Source organism: Octopus bimaculoides, chromosome 26, assembly GCF_046866305.1.
Source record: "Octopus bimaculoides isolate indiv1 chromosome 26, ASM4686630v1, whole genome shotgun sequence".
Lineage (NCBI taxonomy): Eukaryota > Metazoa > Mollusca > Cephalopoda > Octopoda > Octopodidae > Octopus > Octopus bimaculoides.
The window spans coordinates 1,363,959-1,383,080 of record NC_142953.1 but is presented as its reverse complement, the minus strand read 5'-3'; the positions used below and the strand labels follow the sequence as shown (position 1 = coordinate 1,383,080).

Genomic DNA, 19,122 nt, shown 5'->3' with positions numbered 1-19,122 from the left:
TAACTGCTGCCAGGAATAAGACCGAACCTGAGCCAAACCAAAATAATAATAATCCTTCCTACTAAAGGCACAAGGCCTGAAATTTTGGGGGAGGGGTCTAGTTGATTACATCAACCCCAGTGTTTCACGGGTACTTAATTTATCAACTCCAAAAGGATGAAAGGCAAAGTTAACCTCGGCGGAATTTGAACTTTGAACATAGTCACAGGTAAAATACCACAAAGCATTTCGCCCAGCATGCTAACAATTCTGTCAGCTTGCCGACTTAATAATAACAATAATAATGATGATGATAATCTATGCTAGGGTTTTTCTTAATAAAATGATGTTAACTGTCTCATTTTGCGAGGAGGGAGATATAACAGTAAGAAATTAACCAAAATTACAATTTAATTATAACAACACTAATTATTATCAGTTTTTGAAGAATTTTAAATTGATTTAAATCAAGTCATGTTTTTCATAAATTGATTTAAAACCAAATCATGTTCCGGCTTTAATATTTCACTAACGACGAAAAGAAACAAAACTGAAATCATTAGCAGTTGATAGGGGTTACAAGTGTGAAAAATAAAAAAAAATTAAAAAATTAATTAATTACAATCTGCAGAATATAAAAAAAAAAAATAGAGAAATTTAATACATATTTTGAAACCAACTGTAGAAAACAAATTAATTAGCGACATGCTTCAGTGTATAAAATCATTTTGCAGGGGGATGGTCGTTTGTTACTCGGTGATCAAACGATAATCAAAAATAAACTGTCATGTTTTAATTAAGTCAAATATAATAACTAATTGTGGAGACACGTAGCTTAGTGGTTAGAGTGTAGCGTTCATGACTGTGGGATCGTGGTTTCAATTCCTGGACTAGTGTTGCATTGTGTCTGTGAGCAAAAAGACTGTTTGGTGTTGCTCCGGGCCACTCAACCGTAAACGAGTCACCCTGCCCTCTTTCCTACCCAGCAGGGTGGCATCTCATTCAAAAGCTATAACAATGTGAGGAAGCGCACTGTGACCAGTGGTGTGTGACAACATTCAATAATCTGCTGAGTGTGTGCATGTGTGTGTGATGGTCTTTTTTCAGATTCCATCAATCAAATTCACTCACAAAATCTGAACACTCATCCAAAGTCCCACAACAGGACTGAACCTGGAACCCTGCAGTTGAGAAGCAAACTTCTTACCACACAGCCACACCGTTGTCTAAGAATTTACTTTGTTCTACTAATCTCATCATAATAACAACAACGACGCTGATTCTACATTGATTTGTTTCTATTATGTTCTGAACATGGAATATAAAAGCCGAAGATTTCACTACATTTTATCACCATTGCAATAAAATAAGAGTTTAACCTCTCTAAACATTAACAAAACAACAAGTGTCTCTGTACAAACAATCCAATGGCTGTACATTGATCAAACTCATGACACAGAGACCTACAACTTACTAGGTTAACACAGCAACAAAATTGATCTCTCCTGCATATAATGTATGCATAACATAGACAAGGATGGACAAAAGTAGGCAGACAGCTGCTCGGTTTAAAGCATTCGCTTACAAGTCCCCAGAAACCAAAAAAGAGGGCTTCCAATGAACTAGGCATCTCCGGCAGGTCCCTTCCTTGACTTTTGAAGGTTTACAAAAGAAACAGAGAAGCAGAAAGAATATTCTACTCATATTAAGCAACTGTACACCTTTTAGTGGTTAGGGTGTTGGACCCATGATCGTAAGATTGTGGCTTCAATTCCTGGACCAGAGAACGCATTGTGTTCTTGAGCACCCACATGGTTCTGGTTCCCAACCACAGCATTGTGTTCTTAAGCACCCACATGGTTCTGGTTCCCAACCACAGCATTGTGAAAGGATTTGGTAGATGGAAGCTGAAAGAAGCCCGTTTATATACACACACACACATATACACACACACACACACACATATATACGACATAATATATGTGCCTGCATTTGTCCTCCACCACTGCTTGACAACCAGTGTTGGTGTGTTTACATCCCTGTAACTTAGCAGTTCAACAAAAGACACCGATAGGGTAAGTACCAGACTTTAAAAAAAAGAAGGTACTAGAGTCGATTCATTTCACCAGAAACTCTTCAAGACGGTGCCCCAGCATGGCCACAATCCAATGACCGACACAAGTAAAAGATACAGGACTATCCACATTAGATTAGAAAACAAAAACAAAACATGCAAGCACACACACACACACACACACACACATCTGTGTATGTATGTGTTTATATATATATATACACACACACACACACAAACAGCTGTCAATAAAATATAAAAATATGTTTTCAAAACCACCATTCATGCAATTTCTTTTATCAATCCTACATACATCAATACACACACACACACTAATATAAATGGGAATATAACTTTAGTAGCTTAGCCCGCTGTTGATTCCAAGCTAACATTTGATTAATTCAGTTTAGAAAGTTGCAACAACAGAGAGGGGGAGGAGGTTGCGGAGGCGATGTTGGTGGTAGTAGTAGTGGTGGTGGTTGGGCAGGGTGGGCCAGTTGAACGCTATAATTTGAGATCAATCAGGGATAAAAGAAAGACTAGCAAGCCATCTCTAACAATCTAACAATCAATACAAAGCTGTAACAGACGTCAACAAGCAATCAAATATGACAAATATCCACACAGAAATATTGAATTTCCACTAAAGGATATTATGGCACTGGCAGTGAACGAGAGAGAGAGGGGGGGAGAGAGAGAGAGAGAGAGAGAGAGAGAGAGTTAGATCTCCTGGGTGAGGGCAGTGACCAGCAGATGGGTGATGGCAAGCATCCACTCACCAAGGAGATCCAACACTTTGCTGGGTGGACATTAGGATCTCTCATGACCACTGCTACTTTACAAGCAAACAGGAGAGTCTTGATGCAGTTGCTTGACTCTCCAAAGCACACCACAGCATCTTTTAGTGGGAGGGGGGGGGGGGGGTACCAGGCTGTATATTGCAGTCCACGGGTGCAGAACCGTTTGGAATGGTCAATCACCAAAGACCTGGAGCCCAACAATATTCAGAAATTCTATTCCAAAATCTTCCACCCTTCAGCAGTCAAATTACTCTGTCAGATGCAAAGCTTATTTATTCCCACTGTTTTCAATTAATCATGTAATTAATCTCATAGCTTTGAGATTTCAATGATGTGACTGTTTTGAGAATAACACTGTAGGGAAGGTGTGAGGGGCTGGATAAAGCAGGTAGAATATTTAATATATGTATATATTTATTTCATTATTGCCCACAAGGGGCCAAACATAGAGCGGACAAAAAAAAAAAATCAGACAAAAGGATTAAGTTGATTACATCGACCCCAGTGCATAACTGGTACTTATTTTAATTGACCCCAAAAGGATGAAAAGCAAAGTCAACCAACTTCGTGTCTGGATACAGTGTGTAGTTGGATGATTATTCTACACAACTCCTTAAGAGGCAAAGGGCTGATTTCCCAGTTTTTCCTGGACGGGACACTGGTCCATCGCAGGAATATTCATTTTCACTGGCTGAGTGGACTGGAGCAATATGAAATAAAGTGTTTTGCTCAAGAACACAATGCATCGCCTGATCCAAGAATCGAAACTTCAATCTTACTCTCACAAGCTCAACACCTTAACCACTCAGCCATGTGCCTCCACTCTTTACAGAATGTACTGGCTGCAATTTCTCATGGTCCGTCACTAGAGAGGTTGGTCCTGTCAAAATGAAAACAACCCCTCAATCCTACACTTCCTCCAGTTGGTTGCTAATGACTACAGCTTGCAGTGTTTCCTGAAAGCATTTTCAGGAGCATCACCAAAGAGGTTGTCAGGTCCTTGGTGTGGTAGGATTAAAGATATCCTCTTACCCTTCCTCCTCCTTCTGCTCCATCACTAATCCCTCCAAGTGGAGCTGTTGTGACACCAGCACAAATAGGGTTGTCCAAACACCAAAAAATACACATTTCATATCCACCCCTAAAATATGTTTTGCTAAAGGTAATACAACCAAGGAGGAAAGTGGTGACTTGGCGGAACTGTTAGCATGCTGGGCAAAATGTTTAGTGGCATTTCATCCATCCTAATGTGCCGAGTTCAAATTCCACTGAGGTTGACTTTGCCTTTCATCCATTTGCGGTTGATACCACCTGAGCACTGGGGTTGATGGAACTAACTTACCCCAATCCTGCAATTGCTGGCCTTGTGCCAAAATTTGGAACCAAAACTAAATGGCAGAGACAAAACAACAACCTGGCAGAATCATTAACACACTGGGGGGAAAAAATGCTTGGTGGTGTTTTGTAAGATCTTATATTCTTGAGTTCAAATACTGCTGGGGTCAACTTTGCCTGTTCTCCTTTCAGGGTCAATGAGATAAGTACCAGCTGTGCACCAGGATTGATGGAACCGACACATCTTCTCCCCAGCCCCCAAATTGCTGTGCCAAAACAGACCTCACTGGTGCTGGTGCCACGTAAATAGCACCCAGTCCATTTTGTAACGTGGTTAGCATTAGGATGAGCAACAGGCTGTGAAAACCATGCCAAAACAGACCTTAACGGTGCTAGTGCCACGTAAAAAGCATTTAGTCCACTCTGTAAAGTGGTTGGTGCTAGAAAGCGCACACAGCTGTAGAAAGTGTCCCAAAGCAGACAGTGTAGCTCTCTCCAGCCCTGGCAGCTCCTGTCAAACCATCCAACCCATGCCAGCATAGGTTGGATGGCTGCTAAATGATGAAGCTTCATGACTAATCATAAATTTAACATCATCAAAAGGCAAAACTGCTGGCTAGAATGCTCTGTCGTGTCTGTGGTTTCTGATGTTTTATGCAGTGGAAGTGTCTCCTTAGTGGCTAAGGGTATTCAGCTCAAGATCACAAGTTCCTGGCAGAGGGTTGTGCCCTTGAGCGAGACACTTTACTATGCGTTACTCCATTCATGAGCAGGCTGTTCCATTGATTAAATCAAATGGAACACTTGTTGTAACTGATGGAGTACCAGACGCTCTGTGTACAGAGCTCAAACCCCACCAAGGCCTACTTTGCCCTTTCATCCTTTCAGAGGTTAATAAAACAGTACCAATCGCGGATGATGGAATGGAATGTCTTGCTATTCTAAAAATTGGAATCATCTTTGATATTTACTTGTGTGATGTGTGTGTAAGCTTGTCACAACATCACTAGACAGTTGTAAACAAACATCACCATCATAAAAAGTGATGTTGTCTGCTTCCAGTCTTCAGTGACAAACACATCTGGCCATAGAAAATCTGCCTCGATAAATTGTCTGACATCATGCAAGTATGAAAAAGCGGACCATAAAGTAATGGTGGTGGTGGTGGTGGTGTTCTTTAGACCTCTTCCCACCCCTACCTACCAGGTTAACTCTCTCATTGACTGTGTTTCTTTTGAAATACAGTTTTTGTTTCAATTAGTCTTGAAAATAATAAAGAATGTGACCCTCTTGATGCCATTCCCACATAAGAAGCACTCGGTCCTCTGTGTAAAGTGGTTGGTGTTAAGAAGAGCATCCAGCAGTAGAAACCAAGCCAAAAAAGACAATGGAACCCGCTGTAGCTCCTGGCCTTACCAGCTCCTGTGAAATCATCCAACTCATGCCAGCATGGAAAACAGACGTTAAATGATGGCGATGACGATGAACTTGGTTCTTGTTATATACAAGATACAATCTGAAGGAGAGCTGGCCAACATTTTTATCCATTGAAGTGATCCCACAGAAACTTTGGTCAGCACCATTATTAGACAGGGGCTTCAGGTTTTGCTGGTTGGGTGTGACAGGATACACCAAGTGGTAACTGCCACATGTAAAAGCAGTAATTACAACTAAAAGTAAATAAACTTTGTTAATTAGTATAGAATGATGAACTGAAATTACCAACACTAATTGGCATCATAGTCATTAAGTTAGAAAAGCTGTGATGTTCATGGCTTTCCCCCAAACACTACTGATATCAAACTATAATCACGTGACAGTAATAAGGGTTTCTAAGTCGAATGTTTTGAGGGACAGAATCTTTTATCTGTTCACATCTGGGATGTTCTATAAGAAGAATATTAAATTAACCCCCAGAAGAATCAAAGACGCTAGTCTTTTCTATTATAATTCCATTCCCATCTAGGAACATATAACAGAAATATTAAATCTACCCCGGTACTCGACTGGGTCGGTCGTACTTATTTCGTTGAACTCCAGAAGGACAAATAACGAGGAGGGGGACGGGCGCTTAGGACGTAAAGGGACGCAACCCAAATAATGTTGAGGGAGACGGAAATACACACACACACACACACACACACATATATGGTTTCTCCCTGGTCTATCATTTGAAGTCGACAAGAAAACAACTCGTGCTAAAGTGGAGTTAGCATCCATTTACGAGGATGGTGGTGGCGGAGGTGGGAAAGCAGCAGTGATCTCAAGGGGATTAACAAACAGTGGAGTCTGTGTGGATAATGGGGAATTAAAACACACACAGACACACAATATTGCAAACGCGAGTATATATATTGCGTGTGTGTGTGTGTGTGGAGCTAAAATTAGCGTCTGAGTTCCCCGAGTTCTGCGAGTGCCATTCATCACGTAACCATCACGTGATCAGCAATATTTACAAAACTCAGAGTTACAATGGAGAGAGTAAATCTCACCACCACAGCGGAATACTCAAACTACCTCACCCCTTCGCAACTCAAATATACATCTTTGGCTGCGTACACACCAAACACACAGATATGAAGCTAAGGGGGAGAACGAGAGACCACAAGCATTTAATATACTACTCAAGATCCAGAGAGATTTAGTAACAATGGCAATAGTTTTTTTCCCCCCATTTAATTTTAAGGTCAACTGACAGCGAAAAAAGAACGACGGGAAGAAATAAGAAATAAAAGACAAGACGATAAGGCAGAAAGATAAGAAAGAATTTAAGTCCGGCAAGCAATGGCAGTTTAGGCCTCGATTCCGACTTAATGGACAACAACAACAACATCAATAATAATAATAATAATAATAATAATAATAATGAGTGTATGTAAATGAATCCGGTGGAGGGAAATTGATAAAGAACAACAGTAATGGCTTCTTGTATTTATGTCAGAGCTGGAGGCGATGGGAAGATGTGGTGTTCATGTCTTTCCCCAAGGGCATTTGGTGACCAGCAGAAGCGAAGACGAAGAAGAAAGAGTGGACGGACGGAAGAACGACGGTGAATAACGGATGAATGAGGGGGGGGGGTAGTTCGTGTGAGTACGCATATGTATGTGTATATATATATATATGGGTGTGTGTGTTACTGTGGCATAGCTTTAGTTGCAGGTGCGACAGTATCACATACCTGTCTTTCACGCAGACATTTATTTATTTATATATACACATACATACACACAACTTACAGCATCAGTAAGGAAAAGCATACCCTTGAAAGCCACAAAGCAGCTGAACTATTTACTCCTGTATCCCCACCGATACACACACACACATATATGTATGTATTTATCTATATCCGACACACAGACAGCAGTGGCTATGGCTGTAAGCAGCTACAGCCGAGAAGACAGTGTATATATGCTCATACGCACATGCATGTGTGTGTAGACATATTCGTACACAAATACATGTATGTAGACATACAAGCTACCGTCTTTATAATATCGGTTAAAGGAGGCATCTACATACACCATGAGAGCTTGAGGCTTATATTCACGTCGGGGAGGAAGAGGGGAGGGGGTGATGTAAAATGAATGAAGAGTGCTTGATGGTACCAAAGGCAGCCGGAGGAGTGCAAAGGGATTGAATGGCAGACAAGAGGCCGATCAACCCGGTTCATCCAGGTCAACGTGCGTGTGTGTGTGTGTGTGTATAACTGCATGTATGTTTACAATGAACACACACATATAGTTTAACCCACATATAGACATACATACATTACAAAATTATATATGTATATATATATATATAGTAGGTATTATATATAGGAAGCTAACAACTATGGCCTGACAAGACAGCAAGCTATGTTGGTGGTGAAACTAGGGGAAACGGAAGAAGAGGCAATAAAATTCTAAGCGGCAAAGGCATAAAAAGTATGGGGTTCGTAACGAGGGGATATTTAAAGAGGCGTGGATAGTTTCTGCTTCCTTCCAATATTACATATATTAAACATACACACACACATATATCTACATAGAATAAATACATACACACACACACACTGTATATATAGATATGTATATAATATATGGAAATTAGAAGGGGGGAGAGTTCTATAATGAACTCGCCAACCTAGAAGACATACAATATACGCAGCAGGCAAATAGGTAACGCATATCTATCATGTGTATATGCATGTATGTATGTGTGCAAGTGTATCTGTATATACATATATATGTATTTACAGATACATATATATAAAGCGATATCTTCTTATGACAATGAAATGGTAGATATAACTCCGATCCTTTACGTACGGTTTTGTGTGTGTGTGTGTGTGTATACACAAACTTATCTATATTTACGCCACAGCTGCTATGCGTAGAGACACGCAAAGGGGACAGGACAGTTTCTTGATTATAAGATTATCTTTTAAAGGCATCTTCAAAAGAAAAGAGAAAAAAAAACAGTTGACGTCCGCCACTTTAAAGAGACAACACAAGAAAGAGAAAATAGACCAAAAACAACTGAGAGAGAGAAAAAGAAATATATAGAGAGAGACAGAGGGTATGTGAAAGATAGAAAGAAAGACAGGAAGAGAGAGAGAGAGAGAAAGATTGACAGAGAGATGGAGAGACTGAAAAACAAAGAGCACTGGCGTATTATATTATATACACACACACACACACACACACATACACACATATATATATATATATATATATATATATATATATATATATATATATATATATATATATATATATGATGGATGATGGTGTACATATATGTAGAGAGAGAGAGAGTCCATCCAGGTTTGCAAGCATATCTCAACTGTAAACGACACTTCTTGAAAACAAGACGTGATAGCGCAATAATACAACAATCATAATCCTAATAATAATAATAATGAATGAATGATCAAGAAGAAGTAATAATACGGAACACACATTATAGACAGATATATAGATACATAATAGACATACGTACTATGTGTAGTAGTGAATCATAGTCGCTGGGTTAAAGAGCAATATGATAAACTTGCTCGATTTTGGGGGGTTGTTCAACACAAATGAAATAATAATCGGTAGCACTGTTTTGTTTTTTCTGTGTGTGCGTGTGTATATATATATTATATTATATTCGTGTGTGTCTATATATATTTTTCCGAAGGATCTTGTGTGTATATATACGTAGATATGATTACTTTTTGTGTCTCTTCACTTGAGGTAAAAAATCTCATTCCGGATCGAGATCGGATCATATCTGACCATCATCATCATCATCATCGTTGTAGTTACCGAAGAAGGAGGTATAATCATGCTGACTTAGCAACCAGCCATGCAGTCTTACTTCTTTCTTTTTTTTCTTTCCTTTTTTACATATTTCCTTTTTTCTCTTTTTTTTTTCTGTGCGGTTTCCTCTTCCGTCTCCCCCCTTGTTTCGCCTTTTGTTGTTAAATCAAGGGATACACAAATAAAAGTCTGCGCTCACGGGATGGGTTATTCGCCGGCGAGAGTGAAGATCGAATCGCATCATGTAACAACGATCATAATAATATACGATCGTTATATTAACCAAAAAAAAAAAAAGAAAACAGGGGGGAAATAAAAAATGGGAATAAGTTTCAAGTGATCGTCATCGTTTCGCGGCAGCGAGAGCTGGACACGGCCATGTTGGTGTGTACGCCGAGTACAACTATGTTACAAGGCCGTTGATTGGTTGCTTTCACGGCTGCTGTTTTCACTTTACTTGACATCCACCTAACAAGAGAGTCACACTCACTGCAGTGGAGAGAGAGAGAGAGAGTGAGAGATCGAGCACTTTAACACTTTTACTCACTCTCTCTCTGGCCATCGTTCATTCATTCATCTCTCTCGTTATATATAATTGTGTGTATGCACACACACACATGTATATACATATCGCTCGTTCAATCACCCACAAAAATCAATCAATCGAAATCTCTCATTTATATATATATACGCGCACACACACACATTATTTCTCATTTGTTCACCCACAAAATCAATCGCTTAATCTATCAGTCTCTCCCCCTATATATATATATATATATATATATCTTTCTCTATTCCTGTCTTTCTATCGTCCACCACCACCCCTCCCAGCACATGGAAAAAAAGGAGGCTGTTGAATTTAATATAAGCATTTACACATACACACATATATATATATATATATATGTATATGCAGTGCAACTTCACCGAAAATCGATAATCAAGAAATGCAACGACGTAAGCATCTTGTTCAAAATGTAGAGGAAAAGGGAATAGATATATAGACATACATACATACAGTGGCTGTATGCATACATGTATGTCTATCTCTCCGCTGTATACATGTATTATTACACACACACGCGCGCTTGCGTGCGTCTGTGTGTGTAATAACAAGGTATAAAAGAAGGATGTCTACGTAGACATCACAGCATGTGTATATATCTATATCCACGTTCGTGTGTGTGCATGATAAGGGATTCTACCAGCAGCTGTAATAGGAGACACACACACGCACACACACACATATATATGTGAGACGAAAATAGTTTGTATCTGGAAATATGCAGCTAAAATATATATCTGTATTTATACAGATCTCATTTTATCCATTACTTTCAATCCACCGTTTCTGTAATAATGCTTCTCCTTTTCCCTTTGATCGATATACGCATATACTATCCTGTCTGCATTTAAGTACACCACACACACACACGCACATACATACACACAGTACATATACACATGAATATAGATATGGATACCAACATAAAAATGCATACATACATTACGTGCAGACATGTATGTGTGTGTGTGTACTATATGTATGTGCGTGAAGAGCGTGTGCATATACATATATATTGATACATACATAGGCACAAGAGTGACAGGATGATAAGAAGCTTGCTTCCCAACCACATGGTTCCGGGTTCAGTCCCACTGCGTTGCACCTCAGGCAAGTGTTTTCTACTATAGCCCCAGGCCGACCAAAGCCTTGTAAGTGGATTTGGTAGACGGAAACTGAAAGAAGCCAGTCGTTGAGATGTGTGTGTATATGTCTTTGTGTGTCCCACCACCCGCTTGACAACTGGCGTTGGTTGGTTTGCATCCCATTAACTTGGCCGCTCGGCAAAAGAGTCCGATAGATTACCAGCTTTATTCACACACACACACACACACACACATCCGATGATGGCGGCTGTCCACTCGTGACCGAGGAAACCATCATGCGAGATGCCAGCAATGCCCGTGCATGAGGCCATTGCACCAGCAGTTGGTTTCTCCAGAGTCTGCGTCCGCGGTTTCCACGTTTGGAGCCCTCCAACTTGAACGGGCATCGGATAGTTTTCCTCAACGGAAATTGCACAACCTAAAATTTCAAACCCAATAAGGCTTGCACAACACCTCACAGGCCCTCTCCACCCTATCAAGAGAAATGCATCAAGCAAACGTTGACAGATTGTGAAAAGGCCAAATGGCGGACCCTGCAATTAAATTATACAGTTTAATGACAATTTAACTTTCGACAATCTTATGCTGTTCGAGATTTCTCAACTGCTGATAATATTCTATTGTCTTTACTTGCCCTGCTGGTTTAACAATGGTGCCAGGAACAGGTCGTTGCTGATGTCCTTGTTGTCGTCGTCTTCGTTGTTTCAACAAAGGAACAGGGATAAGAAAGAAATAACATCGGTGGATTAGAGAGGGGGGGCTGGTATGCAAGGGCGACTGCTGGTCTTCCATAAAAATAACCCTAGGTTGTGCTTTCGCTGGTGAGGCAACTTTCCGCCCAGACTTGTACCCCAGGGGGGAGCCTCTTAGGTGCACCTATGGTCATTCGTGACCAACGGAGTCCAGTTATATATATGTATATATATATATATATATATATATATATATATATATATATATATATATATATGCACGCACATACATACACACACACACGATGGGCTTCTTTCAGTTCCCGTCTACCAAATCCACTCACAAGGCTTTGGTCGGCTCAGGCTATAGTAGGAAAAAACTTTCTCAATGTTCCACGCAGTGGGACTGAACCCGGAACCATATGGTTGAGAGGCAATCTTCTTACCACACAGCTACGCCTGCATCAACCTATACACACACATACACACACTGACACACACACAGTTGTGAATGATTAAGATGGCCACTATTCAATAAAGTACTTCACACTTGTTGAAAATGAGGAGGGGGAAGAGTGTGTGTATGTGTGTGTGTATCTCGAAATATCGATGTCACACCTGCTCAAGTGCTGAGAGCTTTTCTCCTTACCTGTCTACGCTGGTTTTATTGATAATATCACCGGTTATATCGATGATATCTTTAAAAAAAATACTGCACAATATTTATAGGAATCAAATTAGGAAAGAAACACTAAGAAAATAAAATTTAAAAAAACGAAATTGAGAAAATGACACCACTTTGCAATAAGAAGTACTAAAAAGTTACTTTGTGTCACGAGTGCTTCCCTGGGGTGTCAAGTATGGATTTTGATCTATCGATTTACACACACACACACACGTCTATGTGTGTGCGCGCACACTAGCAAATATATTTTTACGGGTAACTCAAAAGAAATCGTGTAAAAAAAAAAAGGGTTAACTGTATCGCATGGAAATCATGCCGGACGGTCAAGATACATCAAAATTGCATTCAAAGAAGTATGACTAAGTTATGGAATAGGGTAAAGCTGAACAAGAGGGATACATACATACACGCACACAAATATATTTATGTCTGTATATACAAACATACATATATGTAAAATGCTCGCGTCACATCACAACGCTGAGACAACCATTTCGCCTTAACTGGCACTATCCTGATTTCTTCGTATCTTTAAACTGTCCAAACACTTACCCTCGATTACATCGACCCCACCAGCCTTCAGTTGGTACTTAATTTATCGATCCCGAAAGGATGAAAAGCAAAGTCGACCTCGGTAGTATTTGACGAAACCTTGCTAAGCCGTGTGCCCGGCCGGCTAGCAATTCTGCCCGCTCGCCGCCTTCTGCTTATATTGAAACCGTTTCGCACTTTCTATTAAACCCATTCCAGGATGAAGTTGATTTAATCAACCAGTATTCGACCAATAATCGACGAAAGCCTTGTAAATGGATTTGGTAGATGGAAACTGGAAGAAGCCCATTGTATGTATGCATATATTTATTTATGTGTGTCATTGTATCTGTGTATGTCCCCACCACCACTTGACAACCGGTGTTAGTGCGTTTACGTTCCCGTAACTTAGCGGTTCGGCAAAAGAGACGAACAGAATAAGTACCAGGTTGTTTTTTTTTTTAATTAAGTAATGAGGTCGACTAGAGCGACTAAAATTCTTCAAGGCGTGCTCCAGCATGGCCGCAGTCAAATGACTGAAACGAGTAAAAGGTAACAGACATGTCAAGTTAAAAAAAAAATTTTTAATCTACAAAAACTGCACTAAACGAGGGCCGTGTAAATTGAGGTGCAACTGCACTAAATTTGCAATTCAGTTGAACGACTCGACCGACATAACGAATATGGCTGAAATATTCGTCAGATGTTGACGTGAAAACGGCGTACACGAGGACTTACAAATTTTTGTCTGATCTTATCTTGTATCCATGTTGTTTTATATTTGCAAAGTTTCAGTTTGTCATTAAGTTTTGTCAGATATAATAACGTACAACTGATTCTTTTTCTTTTTTATATATACTTATTAAATTTAGCAGCAGTTAAACGGAGGATCGCGAGAAAAATCCGTCAGATAAAGAGGGCGGGAGAGAAAAAAAAAATAGTTTCAGAAATGTTTGCCAGGTTAGAAGGGAAACGACCACACGTTTCTCTAGTTGAAGCCACTAACACGAGAAATTACCCAGAGAAATGCATCAAGCAAACGTTGACAGATTGCAAAAAGGCCAAATAACGGACCCTGCAATTAAATTATACAGTTTAATTACAATTTAACTTTCGACAATCTTATGCTGTTCGAGACTTCTAAACTGTTGACATTATTCTATTGTCTCGATTTGTGTGTTGCTGTTTTAAAAAAGGTGGAAGGAACAGGTCGTTGTTGATGTTGCTTCAACGAAGCAACAGGAATCGAAGTATAGGAATTCCGAGAGATATGAGGTATGGAGATGTTTACATGAAAACAGCTCCATAACTTCACAGACATCTCTCTCTCTCTCTCTCACCCACTTTCCACTGCTAGTTTCGCGACCATGCTTCTGGAATGATGGATGTAATTCGGTACAGCATATAACTATGTCTTCCATTAAAGACTGAACGATACGCCTGGGAAGAGAAGTAAAATGGTGTTTCCAAATATCCTGCTGTATTTATCCATCAACGCTTTGAACAGTGTGTGTGTGTGTGTGTGTGTTCATCATGTTGAACCGTTAAACCCTACGCGCTTTTTCTCCGCCCACCACTTAATCCTTTCTCTCGAAGAGCATAGGCTCGAAACGTAAGACTTCTCCGTCCTTCCCGAGCGCTAAACTAATTACACCTGCTTGTTGTTCCTTCACCTGGCTTCGTCTTTTGAACTACATATAATATTATGTTCAAAGTATTAATGGTGTTGGGTGTGTTTACCCATTAGAATAAGTACCAGGCTTTACAAAAAAAAAAAAAAAAAAAAAGGAACTGCAGTCGATTCATTCGACTAAAAACGAATTCTTCAAGGCGGTGCCCCAGCATGGCCGCAGTCTAATGACTGAAACAAGTGAGAGAAATAAGAGACCCTATCCACTCAGTCAGAGTCGCTGAATTTAAATATCCACCCAAGTGTCATTACAAGCATATTACACAGACACGTGAAGAGATGTTTAGCACAGATGTTGGGATGATGATGACGGGATGACGGTGATGACGATGACGGAATGACGGTGGTGGTGGTAACAGTGCGTCTCAAATCGCGCTGAACTCGCTCACAAACAAACAAAAACAGAAAATTGAACCGACAACCAACGAGGGGAGGGACTTTGTGTTCAAGTGCTGAGAGAGAGAGAGAGAGGGGGGAGGGGGGGAGCAGGACTGGTGGTGAAATAACAGCATCGGGTCAACCTGGTGCACACTCCACTTAGCTGCTTGGTGCGAACAAGACCTATGCTGAGGGACTCCGGGTGGTGACAAGATTTTGTAGGGTGTGGAATACTAACTAGAACAGAAGAACAAGTCGGGCAACAGCAGCAGCAGCAGCGACGGCGGCAGGGGGACAGGGGGACGGCCGGGTGGGAGGTGGGCAAAGCCAGCAAAACTATACAAACGAGAGGAGGGTAACTATTTACACAGCAACAGAAAAAGCCAAGTCAACAGACTCGAGCGGAAAAAAGGTTTAGAAAAGAAATCTCAGATATCGGTGATAAAGACGGCTATCACATAAAACCAGCCTCTTGGGGATACGAGCTACGGTTTGTGGTGATGTTATGGTAAATTTGATGGTTAGGAATTAACAAACAAAGGCGGTTCAATGTTCAAATAGTGTTCTCTCGTTATGTAGAACGTGCGCGCGGGCGCGAGTGTGTGTGTGTGTGTGTGTTTTAGAGGCAGCCGTCACAAGTTCTAAGGTTGTAAGTGACGACAGGTGTCATTCCAACGTCACTTCAATGTTACTATTTGCGCGAGAACATAGTTTTATTAGTAGCTGGGACTTTATTTTATCGACACCAGGTGGGGAGATCACCGTGTCAATTTTGACAAATGTCACAATTTGAGAAGAAGCAATTAAATAACTAAATATACAGTAATACATCTCTTTACGACACCCCGGGTTTACGAGATTGATTTTATAATATACAAAAGTTAAACAACCATCTATCCACACAGCGACGGAGGAAAATGACGGCATAAAAATTCATTGCTACCATGGGAAGTTATTGCTCTGTTTTACGAGTTTTTGCTTTAAGAGCGATCTCAGGGAGCAAATTAACTCGTAGAGCGAGGCAGTACTGTATACATGTATAAATATACTTCTTAACACTTCTCGTTCCTTTGGCAAAGGCCAGGCTGGAACGCCGTCTTCAACGGGCTTAGTCAACCACAACGATCCCCTAACACTTAATGTTTGGCTGTGTGGTAAGAAGTTTGTTTCACAACTACATAGTTCCGGGTTCAGTCCCACTGCGTGGAACCGTGAGCAAGTTTTTTTTTTTTTCTACCAGAGTCTAGGACCGACCAAAGTCTTGTGAGTAGATTTGGTAGACGGAAACCGCAAAAAGCCCGTCGCTTGTGCATGCGTGTGTGTGTGTGTGTGTCCCCGCAGTACGAGCACACAAATCGTCCCATCTTTAAGGTAATCCAGTTAATAAAACCAGTTTACATATTTCTTTTGTGGTCTCTTTTTTTATAATTGTCATTTTACTTGTAACTACACCTTTTCTGTTTCAAAACCTTAAAAAATTATTTTTGAGTGGTTTTTAGGGGGCTGGAACGGATTAATTATATTTTAGTTAATTTCAATGGGGAAAATTGATTTGTAAAACGAGTAAATCGTAATACGAGCTCGGTCACTGCGAGGTATCACTGTACATGTATTTGCGGGCACCGAAATCTTTTTAAGAGCTTAGGGCCTTTGTGGGTCTTAACCCGGCACTTGGTCCTTATATGACAGCGTTTATCATGGCTTCACCTACCTACTTTTTTTCACTTCACTCTAGTGTAGAAAATTGTGAGAGATTATATGCACCCACCCACACCACCACCACCAAACACAACAGAAGGATCGATTGCGGTAACTTGACAACTTATAAACATGTTGTGGCTTGATAGAATTTCCGCTGAAATTATTCGTGTGTATTAAATTATTATATACACGAGCGCTGCGTGTGTACAAGCACGAAAGGCTTTTGTGTGTGTGTGTGGTGTGTGTGTGTGTGTGTGTGTGGTGTGTGTGTGTGTGTGTGTGTGGTGTGTTACTGTTTTCTACCGTCTACACCAAGGATGGGGAAACATTTTAGAGCGCTGCAATAAGTGTGTGAATCTGAGAAGAAAACATGTTGAATAAAATCGTAATTAACTGGTCCTCCTGTATTTTCTTTTGCCCAAAGCCACGAACTTTTGAGCAACCACCTCATACATACATACGTACGTACGTACATACAAGGGCCGAGAGGAAGGACAAGTCGATTATATTGTCTCCAGTATTTTATTGTATCGACCTCAGAGGGATGAAAGATATAAAAGTTCACCATGGTGGAATTAGAATTCAGAACATAATCAGTCGATACAAATACAGCAGAACAAACTAACCGACGCTCTTTTATCGATTCTGCCAAACCATTGCCCTAACAACAACAACAACAGCATTTTTTTTTAAACTGTTCCTGCTGCTCTACGTACATTCATCGATTAATTGATTCGGCTCGATCAAGTACTGTAGACAAGAGGTCGAAGTTCGATTCACATGTCATTTATATGTCTGTGTGTCGCACAGCTGTAAATGGATCACATACATCAAGCTTGACGCGGCACCAGCTGTGACACGACGAACACAGACACACAAAAGCCAGCAAATGGTTATGCAAAAGTCTACGTAGGTTTAGAGACGGAACGAAGAATGACTAATGGTGATCCAGCAGATCAATGATCGAGGGTTCCGGCCGTGATCATCCCGCCGCAAGTTTTGGGCGTATTCAATAGGAATAATATTCTATATTGTTTTGAGCATCACCAGAGTTTTGCAGAGCTATGCATAAAGGTTTCGTGTTTGTGTGTGTGTGTGTTTGTATCGAGAGTCTCCGAAACTGAGGAAGGGAAGAAAATATCTTCAATCCAGAAACCCTATCACCACATCATTTGTCACAGTACGTTGCTCCGGTCCACTCAGCTGTAGAAATGAGTTTAGCCTGGAAAAAGGATGGGCTCCGCCAGGATTTCTCGCCCTAGATACACTACATGGCTGCAACGCCCCTCAAGGGGTTAAGGGACTTGTCAATTGTCAATTAGTTGGAGTGATGCCCTCATCTTGTTTGCTGCTTTTCACTACGTTTCGGTCACTGTACGCTCCAGCCTTCTACAAGTGTCTTGTAATTCAATTTAGTGCCTTGGTTGAGATTGAACTCAGAACCTCTGGGTGATTGCACTGCATTAACCTACGCTGACGTACGGCATGAGTGGGGGTTTACAAGCCTTAAAACATCACTCGGACACTGAGCTGATGCAGTGAAGACACCTGAAGAAGGCTGGAGCATACACAGCCGAAACGTAGTGGAAATTAACGATCAAGGTGAGGATGCCACTCAGATTAACACGTAATATAAAAATTCCTCATTTCAGAAATGCACAATTGCTGCTTTTTTTTTATTTTAGCAAACCTTGCAAAAATCAAAAGCTACATTACCGCGGCAGGATTTGAACTCAGATACACGAGGAACTGCAATAAACTGCACGAAACATTTTCATCCAACCTTTTAACACTCTCCGCTAATTTCACCAGAGTAAAATGCTTCGTAAACCTTTTTAGTTTTAATCCCCTACATTCTGAATTCAAATCCAACCGAAGTCAACTTTGCCCTTCATCCTCCCCGAGTTGAGAATACAAGTCCCCAGTCAAGTACTGGGGTCAATTCAGTCGACCACACCCTCTCCTCTCTTTCTCACGTGCACACCATGTCATCCTCTCCAGTTTTATGCCAAGAGGCAAAAACGGTTAAAGACCCAGAAGTCATCACCAGAAACTACTTCAGCTCTCCAAGATCTTTTTCTTTTTATTTTTTTATTTTTAAATTCCGAACTCCTTCAGAGGTGGGACATTATTTTAATTTCATGTGGAAACAGTTACAATGCTGTACTGGATCGGGTTTACGTGAGAGAGAGAGAGAGAAAGAGAAAGAGACAGTGTGTGTGTGTGTGTGTAAGATGACAAAGAGAGAATGGAAGGTTAAGAGAAAGAGACAGAGGTGAAATGGAAAGAGATGGAGAG

The 19,122-nt window shown here is 40.6% G+C and overlaps 1 protein-coding gene across 19 annotated transcripts in view; it reads right to left on the bottom strand.

Moving 5' to 3' along the window:
• The window catches only part of LOC128247007 (uncharacterized), a 361,520-nt gene that overhangs the window by 112,121 nt on the left and 230,277 nt on the right, over window positions 1–19,122 (bottom strand). For 2 of the 19 annotated variants that reach the window (XM_089342841.1, XM_089342840.1), the window contains exon 1: window positions 9,169–9,880. The exons of the other annotated variants lie outside the window; for them this stretch is intronic. The gene's annotated coding sequence lies outside the window, so the exon portion shown is untranslated. Of the gene's footprint in view, window positions 1–9,168; window positions 9,881–19,122 lie in introns of those variants that run through there. 19 annotated transcript variants of the gene reach the window in all.